This window comes from Equus przewalskii, chromosome 20 (assembly GCF_037783145.1).
Source record: "Equus przewalskii isolate Varuska chromosome 20, EquPr2, whole genome shotgun sequence".
Classification (NCBI taxonomy): Eukaryota; Metazoa; Chordata; class Mammalia; order Perissodactyla; family Equidae; genus Equus; species Equus przewalskii.
The window spans coordinates 56,304,578-56,324,529 of NC_091850.1; positions in this window are offsets into that span (position 1 = coordinate 56,304,578).

The following is a 19,952-nucleotide window of genomic DNA, read 5'->3' on the forward strand; positions in this document are numbered from 1 at the left end:
AAGACCCGTTCAACCAGCTCTGCGTGGACTGAGGTCCAGGCGGGTGGAAGGCTGATTTGCTCTGACTGGACTCAACTCAGAACCTCTTTTATTTCACACCACAGGCTGCACAGCATCACAGTGTCTCTGGTCCCTAACCTCACTGTTTCCTGGGATTGGTTCATCTTCCTTGAGAGATAATTTTGCTGTCTGTTTCCTAATGTTGCCCTCTCCTTAGTCTTTTTTCTCATCCTCTTCCTGATCTCTCATTTTTCCAAAGGACCTGCATCAAAGCCTCATTTCCCCATGGCACTGAACGTGCAGTACCTTGTTTCATGGTAAGATTTATTTGTAAACCGTCAGCCTGGCAGGAGCAGGCAGCCCAAGGCTGGAGGATGCAGCCACGCTGCCCAGGAAAGCAACATCCTTGAAGAAGAAACACTTGTCTCAAAAAGTATAGGTGCAGAGCAGTATTAGTTGATGTTAAAATGGATTTAGAACCCTCAGCTTTCATTCTGCGTGATGTGGCACCATTCCCATTGAAAGAAAAAGTACGTGTAATAACTTCATCTCAGTGAACTAGAAACACAGCCCAATTTGGCAGGACCCTGAACAAACGGTGCCCTGCTGGGCAGCCTCCGCAGGACGGGCCAACTGCCTCCCCGCGGGTCTTCAGAGGACACTCAGGCCCCCAAGAAGGACTCAGGGCAGGGACGTCTGTGCAAGAGGACGTGCCACTTTCTAACCAGTGCTCCCTTCTTTTATGGGGAGACCCAGGAGGGCGGGAGTTGGGGGGGACGAGGAGGGCTAGGTGGGAAGAGCAGGACCCCCCCATGTGGTTGCCACTCTGCTGGTCTGTGTCCAAGCTTCAGTCCGCAGGGCCCGGCTTTGCAGGCTGTGTGAACACTCGGCCCCAGAACGTCCGGCTCACCTCTCTCTCTCTCTCCCTCTCTCTCTCTCTCTCTCTCTGTCTCTGGCTCATCTCTGTCTCTCCATCTCCCTCCTGCCACCCTGCTTCTCTCCCTATTCCTGAGGGGTCTGGCTGGTCTCCCGGGCCCCCTCCCTAAGGACCACTTCCTTCTACTATTTCCCGCAGAGGACAAACACCATGTTCTCAAGTTACTCGGAACCAAGCTTTCCTCCCAGGGGTTTTGTCGCCAACTTGATACATAATGAGGTTCTTTCGTTTTCGTTTGTTTTCAATTTTCAGGATTGCATTTTCTTCTTTTTGCTTTAATTTTGTTCTTTGTTTGTGCAAAGCATAAATGACTCCAGAGCCAACCATTTAAGTGGACGTGTTAGGAGAGAGCTTCCTTCCAAGCGTGCACCCCGAGGAGCCTGCTGTGGGCGTTCGTGTCAGCCCCCCGGTGCTCCTTCTGCCGTGTGTGCACGCGTGCGTTTATACAGCGTCACAGTCGTAATGGATCTTCCATTGCCCCAGGATGCCCCGGCTGAAGTGACGACGTTTAGCCGTGCTGCAGTGTGCGGTGTGGACCCACGTGGGTGAGGACTTGTTGTCTCTGCTCCACCAGAGGCAGCTGGGTAGCCATGGCCCCAGTGCTGGGAAGCTGGGCAGCCAGGTAGTCCAGGAGGGGGCTGTGCCAGAGCCCCCAACCCCTCTCGTTCTTCCCATGTGGGTGGTTGGCCTCTTCCCGGCATGGTGCCTGTGTTCCAAGGTGAATGTCCCAGATGGGTGGCCTTTGGTGACCTCGCTTTGGAAAGTCACCCAGTGTCACTTTCCCCCAGTCACCGGCCTGGCCAGGGGCAAAGGCTGGAAAATAGACCCCACCTTTTGGTGGGATGTGCGGCATTGTAGGAGAGCATGTGGGACGGGGGCATTGATGCAGCCTTTCTGGAAAATACACCGTACGCCCCAATTTCACACACGAGAGGGAGTGTAACAGAAACGGCTCTGCACCTGCCTCTCTCTTCCTGCACTTGTGAAACAGAGACTGCTCCCTGGAGGTGGACCCTCACCCCCCGTGGAAGGTGCACCCCTTTCCAACTGGGCCACGAATAACCCTGGACACGGGTCACGTGGGGCTTTTTCCTGTGTATCTTTACAGCAGAGTTTTAAGAGTGGCATTGCTGGGCCAAAGGGGAAATGCGCATGTCACTTGGTTCTGCCTGCGTTTGAGCCTTACGCAGTGGGCTGGTCCCGTGTGCGTTACGCTGTGTCCGGCTTCTTTGCTCCGTGTTCAGGTGCGTGATTCTCCCACGGCATGGCCTGTGGCTCCAGCTGGCTCATTTCCATGGCCACGCGGTATTTCCTTCCTTGACTGTACCAGGCTTTGTTTCCACATTCCGATGTCGACGGGCACCTGAGCTGTTTCTGCTGTGGGGCCGTCACACGCAGTCCCACGTGGGCATTCTTGTCCACGTGCACGGTCTCTAGGATGAGAGCCCTGCTGTGGATTTGCTGTGTTACGGAGAACTCCAAGCAGCTTCCACCCTCAGCAGCGTCGGGGAGTTCTTACCGCCCACACCCTCACCAACCTTCACGTCTTGTGGGCTTTTTGCCTGTGTGGGTGGGAGTGTCATTTCCTCATGATTGGTTTGCATTTCTGACTGCTCAGGAGTGCTCTCACCTTTCTGCCTGTTTATTTTGCATCTGAGTCTCTCCTCTGTGAAGTGCCCCATAAGTCTTCTGCACGGCCTCCTATTCGGTTGTTCATCTTTTTCTCAAATGTTCTGAGCGCAAGTCCTGTATTAGCTGTTTATGCTGCAAATGTACCGTCTGGCCCTCTTGTTTCCACCCCTTTATAAGCCATAGGTAATAAAATGGCAAAATTGGGCCAGCCTCTACACAAATGATAAGTGGGGTCATGAGATAATGAGGTGCTGGCATAAAGCCCAGTGTCGGCCTCATCCCAGCCCTCCCGTAGTGTCACAGCAGAGCAACGTGCCCTGTGCTCGAAGGAGCAGGACTCTCCTCGGCTTTAGCTGCGAAGCCATGCGGCTCCTGAGCGAGCTTCGGGCCAGGGGCCTTGGGACCCACATGACTTATAGATGCGTTGTCCACAGCAGAGCATAAATACTGCACTAAAGCTCCATTTGTCATTCGTGCTGAACACTTCTGAACTTATGCAATATGAATTACGTTTTGTAATGGCCCTCGCATCCGGGTCTTTGGGGAAAATATTGTTTTCAGCAAGACAAAGCAAATTGCAGGCACTCCTAAAGGGCCCGTGTCTGGCTCACAGAAATACATTTAATCTGACACAAGTTACTCTAACGATGTCTCGTGTCGTCTTTTATTGAACACAAAATGAGGTCTGCCCGTCAAAGTCGTGTGTGGGGGGAACCATCCTCAGTCGCAGCGGCTGGAGGTTCCAGGAGAGGAACCTGGAGCCGGGTGTCTGAGGAAGCTGGCGGGCCCGGCTGACCATGCACAGCACACTCGTACGCAGGGGAAGGTGGCCGGGCTCTCCTGTGAGCCCGAGCCTCTCCCGGGATAGTGCATGCGGAAACCAGGGATGCCAGGGGCCCTCGGTGGCAGCCAGACCCCTCTGTGGCCCCCAGTGCCCATGAGCTCAGGAAAGGGGCAATTTGGTTCCCTCCTCAACAGTCAAAGCCTGGACCCCAAGGCCCTCCAGCCCTGATCTGCCGCCCTCCCCAGCCCACCTCAAGGGCTTCAGGCCGCAGCCCCATCTCAGTTCCTGATGCATGAAATGAGGGACAAGGATGGACCCGGGAGGCCTGCAGCCTCATGGCTGATGCTGCCTCACCTGTACCTGTGCTAGGCTAAGACTGCTCCGGATGACCTGTCCCCACCCTTCGTCCTCACCGTGTGTCCCCTGCCTCTGCCTGAGGCCACACGGAGGCTAGGAGCAGCATCGCGTGTGTGGGGGGACGAGGAGACCTGGGAAACGCTGCTGCGCTTGTGCCCTATGGAGCCGCGCCCACGTGGGGACACAGTAGTGACACATGCGGTGACACATCCAGGCGGCCCTGAGGGTGGAGAGGTCTGTGATGAGGACAGGAGAGTGAGGGGGCCTGAGGCCCTACTGAGGGGAGACTATGGTGACAGGTGACAGAACAGAGAGGGGCGGTGGACATCCCGGCACTGAAGCTAGAGCGGGAGACAGGTGGGGTGGGGAGGCGGGGACCATCCCGGGGGCGGCTCAGGGGCAGGCAAGGGAGAGGGAGAGGGCGCGGGCAAGAGCCGGGCCTGAGATGCTCCAACAGAGACGCAGAGGGCAGGGCAGGGGAAGGACACCAGCTCCCCATGCCCATCCTCTACTCGGCACGGATGCCAGCTCTGCCCTCAGGGCAGGGACTCGCGAGGGCACCCCTGGCAGGCTGCTGCGCCTTCCCAGAGCTGGTGCCCAGGAGACCCTCAGTCAGGGATTGCTAAATGGAGAGCAACCGGGAAGGTGGAACAGGGGTGCATGCATGTGGTGTGCGTGTGTGTGCACACGTGTGGTGTGTGCATGTGTGGCATGTGTATACATGTGGTATGTGTATTGCATAGTGTACGTGTGTGCATGAGTGCAGTGTGTAGGTGTGTGTGCTTGTAGGTGGTGTGTGTGCATGCGTGGTATATATGCATGCATGTGCGTGGTGTGTATGTGTGTGCATAATATGCGTATGGTGTGTGTGCATGTGTGTGGTGTGTATATGTGCATGCAGGAAGTGTGTTCATGTGTGGTGTGTGCATGCGTGTGATGCATGCAGCGTATACATGTGCATGTGTGTGTATTGTTTGTGCATTTGCATGTGTGCAGTGTGTATACGTGTCTGTGCGTGCATGTGCTGCGTGCGTGTGTGGTGTGTGTATGCATGTGTGGTGAATGCATGTGCACATGTGCTGAGTGTATGCGCATGCACATGTGTGTGTGTGCTGTGTGTATGAGTGTGCACGTGTGTCTATGGTTCAGAATGGCCATAGGACAGGAGATGGGAAGAGTCCAGGAAAATGGCAGCACTTGGAGCAGTCTGGATTTCTATCAGAGGAACAAAATAGCCCAGTTTTGTGAGGTGTCCTGACCCCAGGGCAAGGTCGAGAGATTGGAATGGAGCTGCGATGGATGCCAGAGGGGGCAGGATGGGGACCCAGGTGGGTGTCTCATGTCTGTGTGGACCATGCGTGTGAGCTACGTAGATGGATCGTGTGTGAGCTGTGTGTGAATCATGCGTGTGAATCATGGGTGAATGGTGTGTATGTGTGAGATGTATGAGTGTGTATCATGTGCTCATGCCCACCTGTCCAACTGGGGCTCTCATCTTGTCTTACCTGACAGTGTAGTTGTCCTTTTTCTTACTGAATTTTTGGGGATACAATTCACCCATAACGTTATTGAACCCGTGTGCCCCCTCTGAGATGACTGTGGCGGGGAGGTGGAGTGGGGAAGCTCTCCACAGGGGTGAGTCCATGTTCCTGGACATTCTGGGTCCCCCTGGACTCGCCCTACTGTGTGACCTCGGAAAGGCCATTCAGACTCTTTAGGCTTCACATTCCTCCTTCGTAGACTGGGGCTGGTATTCCTTTTTTTCTTTAAAGATTGTCCCTGAACTAACATCTGCTGCTAATCTTTTTTCTTCTTCTTCTTCGCCCCGAAGCCCCTAGTACCTAGTTGTTTATTCTAGTTGTGAGTGCCTCTGGTTGTGCTGTGTGGGACGCTGCCTCAGCATGGCCTGATGAGCGGTGCCATGTCCATGTCTGCCACCAAAGCAGAACGTGTGAACTTAACCACTGGGCCACGGGGCCGGCCCCCAGTGTAGTTGTCTCAAATGCTTCCAGGGACGTGGACAGACTAGCGACATCCACCCCCCGAGGGCCTCGAGCATGCTCCTCTGGGGCAGCATTGTCAGCGTCCTCCTGACAGGGACCACCAAGGCAAGCGAGGCTCTGATCCAATGGGCAAGGGATCCAGACCCCGCCTGCCCATGGAGACCCCCAGGCCAGCAGCCGGGCGCCGTCCTTGGTGGGCAAGGAGAACTGGTGCCCAGAGAGGCCACTGCACCCCCCAAGGTCACTCACGTTTCCCTTCCTCTGGCACAGAGGCCTCGGGACCACAATTTGCGTCCAGCCAGTGAGTCCATCGATCAACGGACCATTAACAACCCAACGCATTGCCCTCAGCAGGGAGGGCGCCCCCTGTGAGTCAGGGTGAGAACTCACACGGGAATTGGAGGACGAACAGCATTGTGAGTTGTGTGGCTCGTGACTTCCGAGCAGGATGGAGCCCCCCGATCCTGCAGAAGGAGACACTGAGATGATGATATTTCAGTCACCTATTGCTGCCCAATACTCACTCCAACCCGGCTTTCGACAGCCCACGGCTTCGGTGGGGCCTCCAGCCCAGGGTCCCCACCGGCTGCAGGAGGAGTGGGCCAGGGCTGTGTCCTCCCAAGGTCCTGGGACCAGGAGCCGCTTCCAGGCTCGCTCCATGACTGTTGGTGGCGGTCACGTCCTCATGGCGGATGGGTGAGGCCTTCGTGCCTCGCTGGCTATTGGCTGGGGCTGCCCTCTGCTCCTCGCCCGTGACCCCTCACAGCGCAGCCAGCAACGTGGGGAGGGGAGAGCAGGCAGGACGCAGTGTGGTCTGTGTAGCTTCTCGCTTCTCAGGGCATCTTCCATCACTCGGCCGCAGTCTACCTCAGCAGGGAGTCGCTGGGCCCAGCCCACACCCAGGGCCTGAGCCGGGGGATGGGGACGGTCAGGCCACCTGGGAGGGCTCTGCCACACATAGTGACTGTCCCGAAAGGCAGTGCCCAGAGCCTGCATACCTGCACCCCCCCACCCACCACAGAACCTTCCAGAAGCAGAGGTCCTCAGCACAGAGATTCCCCAGTCATGGAGCTCAAGAGCCACTTCAGTGACCCACATCCAAGCCGTGATGGAAGCTTGCAGAACTCTGGCGTAATGTGAAAGATCATGAGGCATCCATGTGGCTTGGAACTTGGCAACAAGAACCACGTTTGGTTTTCATCAAGTGGAAGAACAAGGGTGGCGTTTGCACATTGGCAGAGACCATAAACTGAATCCCTGATGCCAAGACAGGACTATGACCTCTGTTCCACATGCTTGAGCCTCAGCAGCCCCCGTCTGGACACCCTCTGTCCCCAGAGGTCAGAGGCCATCGGCTGCTCTTCAACTTGCAGTAAACTCGCCCAAACTCTTCCTTGCTCTTCCCCCTTTTCTCTCTCAGGAGTTGCACCTAATCAGGGTCACACCCCAGCACACAGCTCCGTGAATCCCTAAATTCTTCCCCTCAAACACACCGGTGCGGTTTAGCAGGAAAGTGGTAGAACCTCAAGGTGGGACGTGGTGTTTGCAGTCAGATGTCGAACGCCAAGCCGGGAAGCGGGGCTGAGAGAGGAGCTGCCGCCCCACGGCATCCACGCAGCCCCCAGGCCCCGGCACCTCGCGTGGGGAGAGAGGGGCTCCTGCTCCCCCCAGCTGACACCGGGGGGAGCTGATGGGGTCGCGAGATGGAGGGCAATGAGTGAGACCCATGAGCAGCGTAACTTTGACCCAGGAGCTGCAAAGCAAATAGTGATGATGCAGGCGGCTGGGACGGGTTCCTGTCAGCGGTGCGGTTGGAAGGGGCTCCCTGGCTGGGGCACCTGAGCTGAGATATACAAGGAAACACAGAGGGGCCCCCAGAGGTCTGGGGAATATGCACCGCCTCAAAGGGGATGCTGATGTCCAGGGCCGGCCATGGGCAAGAACTCAGTCAGCGTGGTCAAGGGTCAGGAAGGAGCAAAGGGCCAAGGGCCAGTGATGGCGGACTGGGTGGACAAGACAGCGAGGACAGAAGAGGCCGGCCCAGGGACCCTCAGGGCACAGTGCGCAGACCCCTCACGGCTTCTTCAGTCGTCCGTGCTCACCTGGCTTCCCTTTACCCGAGTATAAACCTGTTGTTTTAAAACGCCAACGGGTCGTCACAGGTCGACAGGAACCACAGCCGACATCAGGCCCAGAGGCCAGGACACTGTGGTGGGGTGAAGCGTGTCCCCAAAAAGACGTGTTGACGACCTAAGCCCAGTGAATGCGACCCTATCTGGAAATGGGGGCCTTAGAGATGAAAGGAGGTAAAGATTTGGGAATGAGATCGTCCTGGATTAGGGTGGGTCCTAAATCCAATGATGCTGTCCCTGTAAGAGGCAGAAAAGGAGACGACGCAGATACACATGAGGGGAGGGGGCCATGTGACACGGAGGCAGAGTCTGGAGGGACGTGGCCATGCAGGAGCGCCCAGGACTGCCTGCAGCCACCAGAATCTGGGGGGGCCTGGAACAGACTCCCCACAGCCTCAGAACGAACCAGCCTGCTGGCGCCTTGGCCCCCAGACGGAGAGACAGAAACTCCTTCTGTTTTAAGCTACCCCGTCTGGGGGCCTTTGTGACGCAGCCCAGGACACCGCTACGTGACTAGACTACATCCAGCCCTGGGGTTGGGGGAAGTGGGGAGCACCTGGGAGCCGCGTCCTCAACTGCACCACCTCCCTGCTGACCGCTCAGCGCTGACGTGACGGCCTGTTTCCCCGGCCAGGCTCCCTGCTGCGCCCCGGCCTTCCCTGTCAGCTCCTTCCTCTCCAGCTCTGAGGACCCACCCAGCCACCAGCATCCACCATGCCACGTGGACACAGAGCACACTGCTCCAGGCCCACACAGCTACCAGCCCCTCCCACGTCATGTGGACACAGAACACAGTACTCCAGCCCCCCCCACATCATGTGGACACAGAACACAGTACTCCAGCCCCCCCCACATCATGTGGACACAGTACTCCAGCCCCCCCCCACATCATATGGACACAGAACACAGTACTCCAGCCCCCCAACATCATGTGTACACAGTACTCCAGCCCCCCCCCCACGTCATGTGTACACAGTACTCCAGTCCCCCCGACTCTACATGGACACAGAACACAGTACTCCAGCCCCCCCAGACATCATGTGTACACAGTACTCCAGCGCCCCCCCCACGTCATGTGGACACAGTACTCCAGCCCCCGCCCACTCCACGTGGACACACAACACACCACTACTTGGTTCCCGGGCATTCGAGGCATTCGTGCTTGAGCTTCCCTGACAGACGCCATCCCCGGCGGGCTCTGTGCTTCCCGTGTGGTGGGAGGGCCCCCAGGCACAGCAGGGAAGGGAGGGGGGTGACCTGCGTACAGGTGCAGGTGGTTATAGGTCTTCACGGCCCCCAGGCCTGAGGGTGGCCACGTGGGGAGGCCTCTGACAGCCAACTTTGGCAGCCACGAAGGAGCCATGAGTAGGAGCCCACCACGGGCTGGCCCAGGCCTCCGGGGACCTACCAGGGTCCTCAATGGCCAGAAGGGCAAGGACCTCACTGGCCGCCCACCATGCAGTCAACGACACAGAGTGTGGGATCCACAGGTGGAAGCATCCAGAAATCCCACAGATTCCTAACAGACACAGATGTGGGAGCTACCACAGGTGCAACAAGGAGCGCAGGCCTCCTGGGCCTGGGGCCACACCCTGTCATGGTGCCACCTGAGGTCCCAAGACTGGCCCTCTGGCCCCCTGCACTTACAGTCCAGCAGCGAGAGACCCAGCTTCTCCACACATTCCTCCGACCGCGGCCGTGTGGACGGAGCTCACATGACCGCAAACAGGTTTACAGATCTGCTTCTGGGTGCCCTGGAGGTCGGCAACCCGTGCTCAGGGCAGGTGCAGATTTCCGACTGCCCGGTGGTCTGACCACTGTGCCCGGCTCAGGGCACTGGAGGCTGCCCCGTCATTCCACAACAGAGAAACATTCTTCCCAGCCCACAGCTCCCAAAGCGCCACGGGCATCAGAGTGACCATCCTCCCCATGGTGGTCATCAGCCATGCTCCTGCTCCCAAGGCCTCTGCCCCACCACCCACAACCCCCAGCTCCTTTCCCACGACTGCCAGGAGCAGGCCCTTCTCCGCCCAGGACCCCGGGAGGAGCCGGGTTCAGGGGTCCGGGCTGTAGGGAGATGGAAATGCACTCCAGGGCGATAAACAGCTTATCCGGAGTGAGATGCCACCAGGAGCCCTTTTGTCCTCACACCCACCATCTGAGATCACCCGGGATGGATCGCACTACACGACGAAGCAGAAAGCGCGGCCAGGATGGATGCCCCCGACCTCCGAGGGGGAGATACAGCACCTATGATGGATACCGCACCAGGGGGTCAAGAGCAGAACCAGGCCCCTGCAGGGAGCGCCACAGCGTTCATACATCTTGTCAGGAGCTGAAGATCCTAATCTCTGAGCACCTGCTCACACACATCCGTCTTCCCGCCCCACCGTCTCTCTGGCAGCAAGGGCTGCTTCTTGGAGCTGCGGGTACGAGGGGCCCAGAGAGCTGTATGCCACCTGCTGTTGGCCCAGCCTGGAATTCTTGGGATGGGTCTGGAGCACGGGTCCAGTCCACTCCCGACGTGACCCAGCGGGTCTCTTCCCAGATAAAGGGAGGGCTGTCTGGGGCTTCCTTCACCCCTGTCCCCACTGGACCCCGAGGTGTTGGTCCAGTGGGAGAGGGAACGAGACCCTCTCCTCCTGAGAAGGCCCGTGGGGGGCCGCCTCCACATGGGCTTCTCTGCAGGTGGGAGACAGGCGGCCACAGAGGGCTCCAGCTGGGTCTCCGGGGTCCTCTGAGCCAGTGGTTTCCTCCAGGGATGTCGGAGACGGCTGGGGTTGGCAGAGGAACAGCCTCACCCACTGCCCTGGTCTGCTGGCTGGAGAAAACACGCTTTCCGACCTGTCACACGCCACCTCCGGCCTCCAAGGGCGGGTTCATGAGAAGAGGCAGGGATTGCTGTGCAGGTGGTGAAGCTGAGGACCCGTCACCCCGGTTGAGGGGGCCCAGTGCCCGGTGGGACCCAGGCTTGGTACAGAGGGTCAGTGGCCGGGGGCGCCATTTCTAGGTTTAGTAAACTTTGACCAATACAGTTCCCAGGGCTTCGCCTCGCCAGGCCTATGGTACCGCAGGGGGCACACGGACCGGCGTCCCGCTGGGAGCCAGCCGGGGCCCAGAACTGCAAAACAGGTGGGGGCTTTCCGGGGACTCAGGCTTCACTGTCAGCCATGTCCAAAACACGGCAAAGGAAAGATCAACTCGTTCCCTGGAATTTCGATGACGAACGTCCGAACTTCACGTCTGACTGCGGCAGATCCACGGGACGTCCGTAGATGCAGTGTCTCCTCCTTTTCACGGCCTCTGACCCTGGTAGGCAGCTCGGGCAGCCGCAGCAAGTCCCACAGGCCCCTGTGGCAGCTTCAACTAGAGAGGCATAGTCTCACCCAGTGTCAGGGGCTGCGAGTCCGAGACCGAGGTGTGGGCGGGGCTGGTTCATCCTGAGGCCGTGAGGGGGAATCCGCTGCAGGTCGCTCCAGCGTCTGGTGGTTGCTGGCGTCCTTGGCTTGCGGCAGCCTCACCCCGTCTCTGCCTCCAGCTTCACATGGCGCCTCCCTGTGTGTGTGTCTTTGTCCAAACTTCCTCTCCTTATAAAGTCACCCATCCTATCTGATTAGGACCCACCTCCTCCAGGATGGCCTCATCTTCATGGATTACTCCCGCATCCACCCTGTTCCCAAATGAACTCAGCCTGAGGTCTGGGGGGTGACTTTTGGGCACATGGTCCAGCCCCCAACACTGATTTGTCTTAGGCCCGCTGTTCCAGGTAGGAGATCATGGCCAACAGCCTGAGCTGTTTCTGTTCCCATCTTGTTTCTGTCACCACCGCTCCCTCCACTGCCTGCCAGGGACATTGGGGAGCCCTGGGCACCCACGGACTGTCTTGTGGCCAGAGTCCCACTGAGGGACCCCGCGTCCTCTGTCCTCATCTGCTGGCCCCCTGCCCCCTGGAGAAGCTCCGGTAGTTAACTCCATGGGGCAGCTCCTCGCAACCCCATCTACCTGGCACCCTCACTGCCGTGTGGACAAGCCCTGACAGGTGTTCATGGGGCAAATCTGCTAGATGCAGGAGCCAATTGCTCAGTCCGTGAACCATCCGCCGTTTCTCGCATTCATGGTCAGAGTAGGAGTCCAGCTCAACACACACAGTGAGTCTGCAAACAGGACTAGAAGCTTCTGAAGACAGTAGACGTCCTGATTTCAGAAACAAGTTGTTTGTAAACCCAGAGAACCAGGCCTCTGTGACAGGAGCATCTGCAGGATGGAGACCCCCCAGTAGCTCGGGCCCCTGGGCTGTCTGAGGACAGGCTCCAGGGCTGACCACGGGGAGGGGCCACAGTGAGGCCCGCCTCCCAGAGTCAGGCCAGGAGGGACCCAGGAACCGGGAGATGGGATGCAGCGTTGTGCCCCATGTCAATTCCGGAATCTTTGCATCCCCAGAAGGAAGCCCTCTTGATCATGGTGTGTGATCCTTTCAGTGTCCTGTTGGATTTGACTTACTAGTATTTAGTGGAGGGTTTTCGCATCTATGTTCCTCAGGGATATTGGTCTGAAATTTTCTTGTGGTGTCCTTGCCTGGCTTTGGTATGAGGGTAGTGCTGATCTCATAAAATGAGTTTGAAAGTGTTCCCTCCGCTCCAACTGTTTGGAAGAGCGTGAGAATGACTGGCACTAACTCTTCTTTACATGTTTGCTGGAATTCACCTGTGAAGCCGTCTGGTCCTGGGCTGTCCTTGCTGGGAGGTTTTTGATTACTGCATCAGTCCCCTTACTTATTTGTTCAGATTTTCTATTTCTTCATGATTCAGTCTTGGTAGGTTGTATACTTCTAGAGATTTATCCATTTCTTCTAGGTTGACCAGTTTGCTGGCATATGATTGTGCATGGTAGTCTCCTGTGACCCGTTGTATTTCTGCAGTATCAGTTGTAATGTCTTCTCTTCCATGTCTGTTACCCAGGACTCGGGTGGGCGGGGATCCTGTTTGGTTCCAGAGCGAACAGGACTGCCTCCAGGTCCTTGGTCCGTAGGGCTGGTGCTGCAACAAGAGTCCACGTTAATCTCCACAGTTCAGTCCACAAAGTCCACGCAGGACTGTCACCATGTGCGTGGATGGGAGTGGCTCCCACCTGGTCCCTTGGAGGGCTCCGGCCGGGGCACTGGGCAGGGCCCCCACCGGCAGGATTGCTCTGGGACCGCAGCTGAGAGGGACTGCCTCCAGATTCACAGAGCTGAGGTCTGTAAGTCAGCCTCCAGGGCATGGACGGGAGTGCCTCCCACCAGATCCTGAGTTAGCAGGACTGCTCCTGGAGTGTGGCCGGGGAGTCTGGAACCGGGCTACAGGGCTGCTTGAAGAACCACAGTTGGAACAAGGTCCACAGGCCGGCCTCTGGGGTGGACAGGTGGGACTCCCCCCACGTCTCTGGAGAATGGTGCTCGTGTCAGGACCAAGGCCAGATGTAGCTGTAGCTGAGTTCACAAGGGGACGGGGCTGTTTCTGGGCTTGTAGCTGGGATCACGGTCCATGAGCCTCCCATCTGGGTGCAAACCCACCTGTTCAAACGGTCCTCCTCAGTGTTGGGCTCCACTGGGGTTTCCCAGCTCCTTTCTGGATCCCAAAGCCCCCTCAAAGGCCCTTCCGTCCATGAATAGCTGCGGAGTTAGTGTTGCTGTGGGGGGACACGAGTGGGGGACCCCAGCCCCTCACCTACAGTCCCAGTGCCCCAGCCCAGGGCCCCAAGCCCCAATGTCCCTACCCCAGGGCCCCCACTGCTAGTGTCCCCATCTCCAGGGCCCCCCACCCCAGAGTCCTCAGGCCATCACTTCTAGCCCCAGCACCTCCAACCACAGCGCCCCCGTCCCCCAAGCCCCCGGCTCCAGAGCCCCCACCCCAGGGCCTCCGTCCCCAGGGACTCCAGCACAGAGCCCCCAGACACTCACCTCCAGCCGTAGCAGGGCCGCTGTTCAGCAGGCCAGAGAAGCAGGCATGGCCACCCTGCCTGGCAGGCGAGGCTGGGCACACAGACACCCCACAGCTACCCTCCAGAGCCTCTCACAGGCCAAACCCACCTGGAGGCCAAGGAGGGCAGGTGACCAGGTCAGCACAGGGTAGAGCCTGGACCTGGCTGGAGGCCACAGGCAGAGTCCAGGTGGTCCAGGGCAGGGATGCTGGCCCCAGTGGAGGGTGTGACAAGCTTCCTCTCTGCAGGAAGTCGCGTGGCTGGACAGCAGAGTTCTCATGGTGTCCTTCCGGAAGCCCAGCATGACCACTGTCACGGAGGACGCGCAGCACCCAGAAGTCAAATGCGGACAACGAGAAGATTCACCCCACTGTGTGCGAGGCCACGAAATGGCCGAGGGAACAGAGTGAGCCCCCGGCTTGCTGCCCTACAGGCACCTGCCAGATAAGCCAGCAGGTGCTGAGGAAGAGTCGAAGCTTCCCAGCACCCCTCCACCCCTGCACCCCTGTACCCTTCCGCCCATGAAATCCTGGACCCCTCCACCCCTCACACTTGCACCCCTTCTTCCCTGCACCCCTCCACTCCTTCACCCCTGCATCTCTGTACCCCTCCACCCCTCACCCCCCCACACCTGCACCCCTCCACCTATGAAACCTTGCACCCCTCCACCCTTCACCCCTGTACCCCTCCACCCCTACACCCTTCCACCCACACCCCTGCACCTCTGCACCCCTCCACACCTGCACCTCTCCACCTATGAAACCTTGCACCCCTCCACCCCTCACCCCTTCACCTCTGCACCACTCCACCTGTGAAACCCTGCACCCGTTCATCCCTCCCCCCTGCACCCCTTCTCCCCTGCACCCCTGCCCCCATGGCCTCAGGGTGCCTCCCTTCTGGGGCTGTCTTCGAGGTGACTTTGACATCTGTTGCTTTTAAAGCCCACACATTTACGAGAAGTAGATGTTATCAACCCCGTTTTACATTTTACATCTGAGAAAATCGAAAATCAGAGAAATTAATTGTCTTGTCTTGCTCAGGGTCATGACCCAGGAATTCATGGGCAATGAAACTATAAGTGAAGGCACATCGGTGGGTGACAATGCTCCAGTGCATTCCTGGGGTGCTCTGGGGCTGCAGGGAGCAGCCTGCACCAGAACTGGGCGTGGGCAGGTCGCCCAGGCCCCCAGCAGCGCGCACACAGTCTGGACAGTCCACGTCCACTGTCGGGGCCCACGAGCCTCGTCCAGCCGCACAGAGGCTTGGCCTGGGGGGTGCTGCCTCGGCCCAGGCCGGATGAGGGACTTCAACACCACCTTCCTTCAGGCCTGTTTCTGGGCTCCTGCTGGCTCAGGCCTGCCCCCACGCTCCATCTGTACGGCAGCCCGAAAACCCACACAGCCCACATCTGTCTTCCCTGGCTTGATTTTTTTTTAAGAGAGAATGGAAAGGAATAAAAAAAAAGGGGGGAAGAAAGACTAAGAAAGAGATGCAGGAGATAAAAGGCACATGTGGGTGACAAAGACTATGACATAGTCAGATTTTATTAATGGCTCGCCCATATGCATTCGGAGGATAATTAACCATTCACAGGTGAAATTAGCTGATAGGAGCACCGTCGTGAGCAAATCGAATGAGCTCCGATTGTATCAATAGTTTTCAACCAGTGTCCCTGGTTATCAAACCATCAAATAAATTTGTCCACTCTCTTCCTTTGGGGGGAAAACTTTAATTATCCAGCCCCAGCACATGGCAGGTCATTAATAAAACCTAGTTATCAGGCTGCAGGTTCGGGAGCTTCAGTGTTATCCATCTTTTATCTAAATAAACATTTGGAAAATGTCCTTAAAATTATTATAGGTACTTTGCCCCTGCCCCACAACAGGAATTTCTAAATGGAACCCAGCTGCATTTGACTGCACAATACGTGGCGCGCCGTCCACCCACCGGGCCCGCAGCAGACTGAGAGCTGGAGCTGGGCTGCGCCTGCACTGATGGGTCTGGCCGACCTGCAAATGCAGATAAGGGGGATGCTGTGCGGCTGGCTCTCCTTAATGTATATTTACGCGGCCCTTACGTTATGCATGCATTCCTTATTTTCATGCCACATATATCAATGACAAATGGGAGAACTGAACGGCCTGCGCTAACAGAACAGGCCCCTGGTCTTCCATCCCAAGGTGCGATATCCAGACAGGGGTCTTTTATGAAAAGAAAGAGTGCTTTAAAAATTGTCTATTATTCCATTTCCGGTAAGTAATGGCCTTTCTAGAGAGACCTTCAAGACTGGTCTATTTAATTATTAGACACAAAAGTACATTATAATTGTGGTGTGTGTTTACTCTTGGAGATTTAGCATTCCAGACTGGATTTATAGAACCCATGCCAGGCAAGGAACTGGAGCAATAACACCAACGGCAGAAACATAAAAATAACACACGGTGCACGCTGCAACCTGTCACTGTGTTGATGGCATTTCCCTTTGTGGTTTCAACGGGGTTCTCCCAGGAGTACATGGAGGCACCCCGCTTCCAGGCGCCACATGCAAACATTTTACTGGAGCCGGGGCCTGTTGGGCACAGGGACTCGCAGACAGCAAAGCTCCAAAAGCACAGACCAAATGAACCAAATGGTAAGAAAAGCAAAGTTTCACTTTGTATCAAGGAATGCCTGGAGAAGGGGTGTCGGGAAACTGCGTGTTGGGTTTGCTTCACTCCATCCCTCTCTCCTGAGTTGTCCCAGCAGTTTTCTGAACAGCTGTATTAAGGCAAAAGAAGTGGAAAAGCGGGTCGCCGGGAGACTTACCCAGAGGGACATGCTCTGGCTCATGCAGGCTGGAGGTTCATATTCCGGCTTGTCCAGGCTGGAGATTTTCGGGTCTTCGACCAGCTCAAACCACAGGGCAGGCTCCCTCCAGAGTCGACCCACCCCGTGGAGGGCAGGATGGAGCAGTCCGGGTGCTTTCTTTTTCTTTGCTTCACACAGACACTAAAGGTGAAAGCAAATTCTTACACAGCCTGTACACCCCACTGAGCCTTCAACAGGAAACAGGCTTCCAGACGAGTCCTGCAGCTCGCACACCGTTAGCGGAAAGGAGCCATGCCCAGGAGGGATGTGGTCAGAATCTGCTTCCGACACCCGGCCCACATGGCCCCCAGTCGGGTGTGCAGGTTGGGGGCGACCGACTGCTTAATAAATCAGAGCAGGGGCCCTGGTCCTAGGCCCCGGGAAGGACGGCTGCCTGAGATGATTGTGGGTGAGGGGCTGAGACAGGGTGGCTCCTGAAGTCCCAGATCATGGGGTCAGGATGCGGTTCTGTCTCTGGGCAAACAGCGGCCACGTTTAAACGTTCCTATGCAGAACCTCAGATGCCCCTTCTTCCCGCCCACCAGCCGAGAGAGGGCTCAGGGAAGGAACAGGATCAGCATAGGGAGCCAATGATCTCAGACCATTCAGCTTGATTTCGGGCTGATTTCCCCCCTCACACCCATGCCAGCTCTAAAGTCCTGTGGTTCTGGTCACCAGGGGACTCCTAACAGCCCGTTTCTCTCTTCACCATTCGTTAAGCAAACACTTAGCACTTAGGAATGGTAAAGAATTTAAAAAGGAAAGTGACGCTTAGGGAGCAGCCGTCCTTTCCTGTGACGACTCCCTCTCCCCAGTTTTGGGGACCTTCACTTGCTGGTTTTGGGGCAGCCGAACTTGCATCTCGAGCCATCCCCTGAAGGGCTGTCAGCCCCAGGGCAGGGTCCGAGCAGGGGAGGAGGGGACCAAAGACACGGGACATCCTGGTGATGGGTGTGCACGCCCCTGCAGGGCTGCCGTGTGGGTGAACTTCTGCGTCCCGGGCAGAACCAGGCAGGAGGCCAGCGGCCAAGCTTGGGGCAGAGTCAGAGAGGGGTCTGAACACTGAGGGGTCCTAAACTCGAAGTGAGGCGGGAGCGAGGCTGAGAGTGAGAGCCGGAAGCTGCCCTCAGAACGCAGGCTGCGGGACTCCCAGAGAGGAGGGTTTGCACGGCCTCATCCATCTGCGCACAAGTTCTTCCCTCACCCCTCTCCCACAGGGCAGACCCGCTTCTCCCACCCCCTTCTTCAAGTCCTTGCTCAAAGTCGCTCCTTCAGTGTCGGACCAAGGTGGAGGGAGGTAGAACCAGCCCCGATGGGATCCAGGGTGCATGCAGATCCGGGACAGACCAGTGCTGACCACTCCGGCAGAGGCCGGCACCCAGACTCTTATGTGCGGGATGCTGTGTTCACACCCCAGACTCAGCCTGGAGGCCTGTCTGCTTCGCTGGGAAATAGCCATCGTGGCTTATTTAAGGGGGCGTTTATTAAACCAGCAGGGGTTGGCTTCACTCTGAAGCGTCTGCTGCTTCAGGCTCTGGAACCGCACAGTCAATGGCAGCAGGAGCATCTTGCACCCTCGAGTGTGTAAAACGGACCTGGTTTGAACTGGAAGGTGCTGGGTCCCAGAGACCCTGTGCAGAAGAGTTAAGAATGCAAAATAGCTCAGTTCTGTCTATTGAGCACCTGCTGAATGATCTCGTTTTGGATATGCTGAGTTAAATAAAATGTATCATTAAAATGAATTTCACTTGTTTCTTCTCACTGAACTTGCACGTGTGGCTCATGTCATGTTTCTACAGGACAGGAGGGTGTAGAAATCCTGCGACAGAGGAGTGCCTTCCACACGGTAAGGAGAGGTCCTGGACCCCTGTCACCACGGGGGCACCACCATGAAGAACCTAGCCTAGTACCCAGTGGGCACACCAGGCCAGCAGAATGTTTTCCAATGGTGCCCATCACTGGGCTCAGGTCCGAGGGCAGGTGGAGGGCACAGGTGATCTTCCTGGTCACTGCGCTCAGGTCTGAGGGCAGGTGGAGGGCACAGGTGATCTTCCTGGTCACTGCGCTCAGGTCTGAGGGCAGGTGGAGGGCACAGGTGATCTTCCTGGTCACTGCGCTCAGGTCTGGGCACAGGTGGAGGGCACAGGTTATCTTCCTGGTCACTGTGCTCAGGTCTGAGGGCAGGTGGAGGGCACAGGTGATCTTCCTGGTCACTGCGCTCAGGTCCGAGGGCAGGTGGAGGGCACAGGTGATCTTCCTGGTCACTGCGCTCAGGTCTGAGGGCAGGTGGAGGGCACAGGTGATCTTCCTGGTCACTGCGCTCAGGTCTGAGGGCAGTTGGAGGGCACAGGTTATCTTCCTGGTCACTGTGCTCAGCTCTGGGCACAGGTGGAGGGCACAGGTGATCTTCCTGGTCACTGTGCTCAGGTCCGAGGGCAGTTGGAGGGCACAGGTTATCTTCCTGGTCACTGTGCTCAGGTCCGAGGGCAGGTGGAGGGCACAGGTTATCTTCCTGGTCACTGTGCTCAGGTCCGAGGGCAGGTGGAGGGCACAGGTGATCTTCCTGGTCACTGCGCTCAGGTCTGAGGGCAGGTGGAGGGCACAGGTGATCTTCCTGGTCACTGTGCTCAGGTCCGAGGGCAGTTGGAGGGCACAGGTTATCTTCCTGGTCACTGTGCTCAGCTCTGGGCACAGGTGGAGGGCACAGGTTATCTTCCTGGTCACTGTGCTCAGGTCCGAGGGCAGGTGGAGGGCACAGGTGATCTTCCTGGTCACTGCGCTCAGGTCTGAGGGCAGTTGGAGGGCACAGGTGATCTTCCTGGTCACTGTGCTCAGCTCTGGGCACAGGTGGAGGGCACAGGTGATCTTCCTGGTCACTGCGCTCAGGTCTGAGGGCAGGTGGAGGGCACAGGTGATCTTCCTGGTCACTGTGCTCAGGTCCGAGGGCAGTTGGAGGGCACAGGTTATCTTCCTGGTCACTGTGCTCAGCTCTGGGCACAGGTGGAGGGCACAGGTGATCTTCCTGGTCACTGCGCTCAGGTCTGGGCACAGGTGGAGGGCACAGGTTATCTTCCTGGTCACTGTGCTCAGGTCTGAGGGCAGGTGAAGGGCACAGGTGATCTTCCTGGTCACTGTGCTCAGGTCCGAGGGCAGGTGGAGGGCACAGGTGATCTTCCTGGTCACTGTGCTCAGGTCCGAGGGCAGGTGGAGGGCACAGGTGATCTTCCTGGTCACTGTGCTCAGGTCTAGGCACAGGTGGAGGGCACAGGTGATCTTCCTGGTCACTGGGCTCAGGTCTGAGG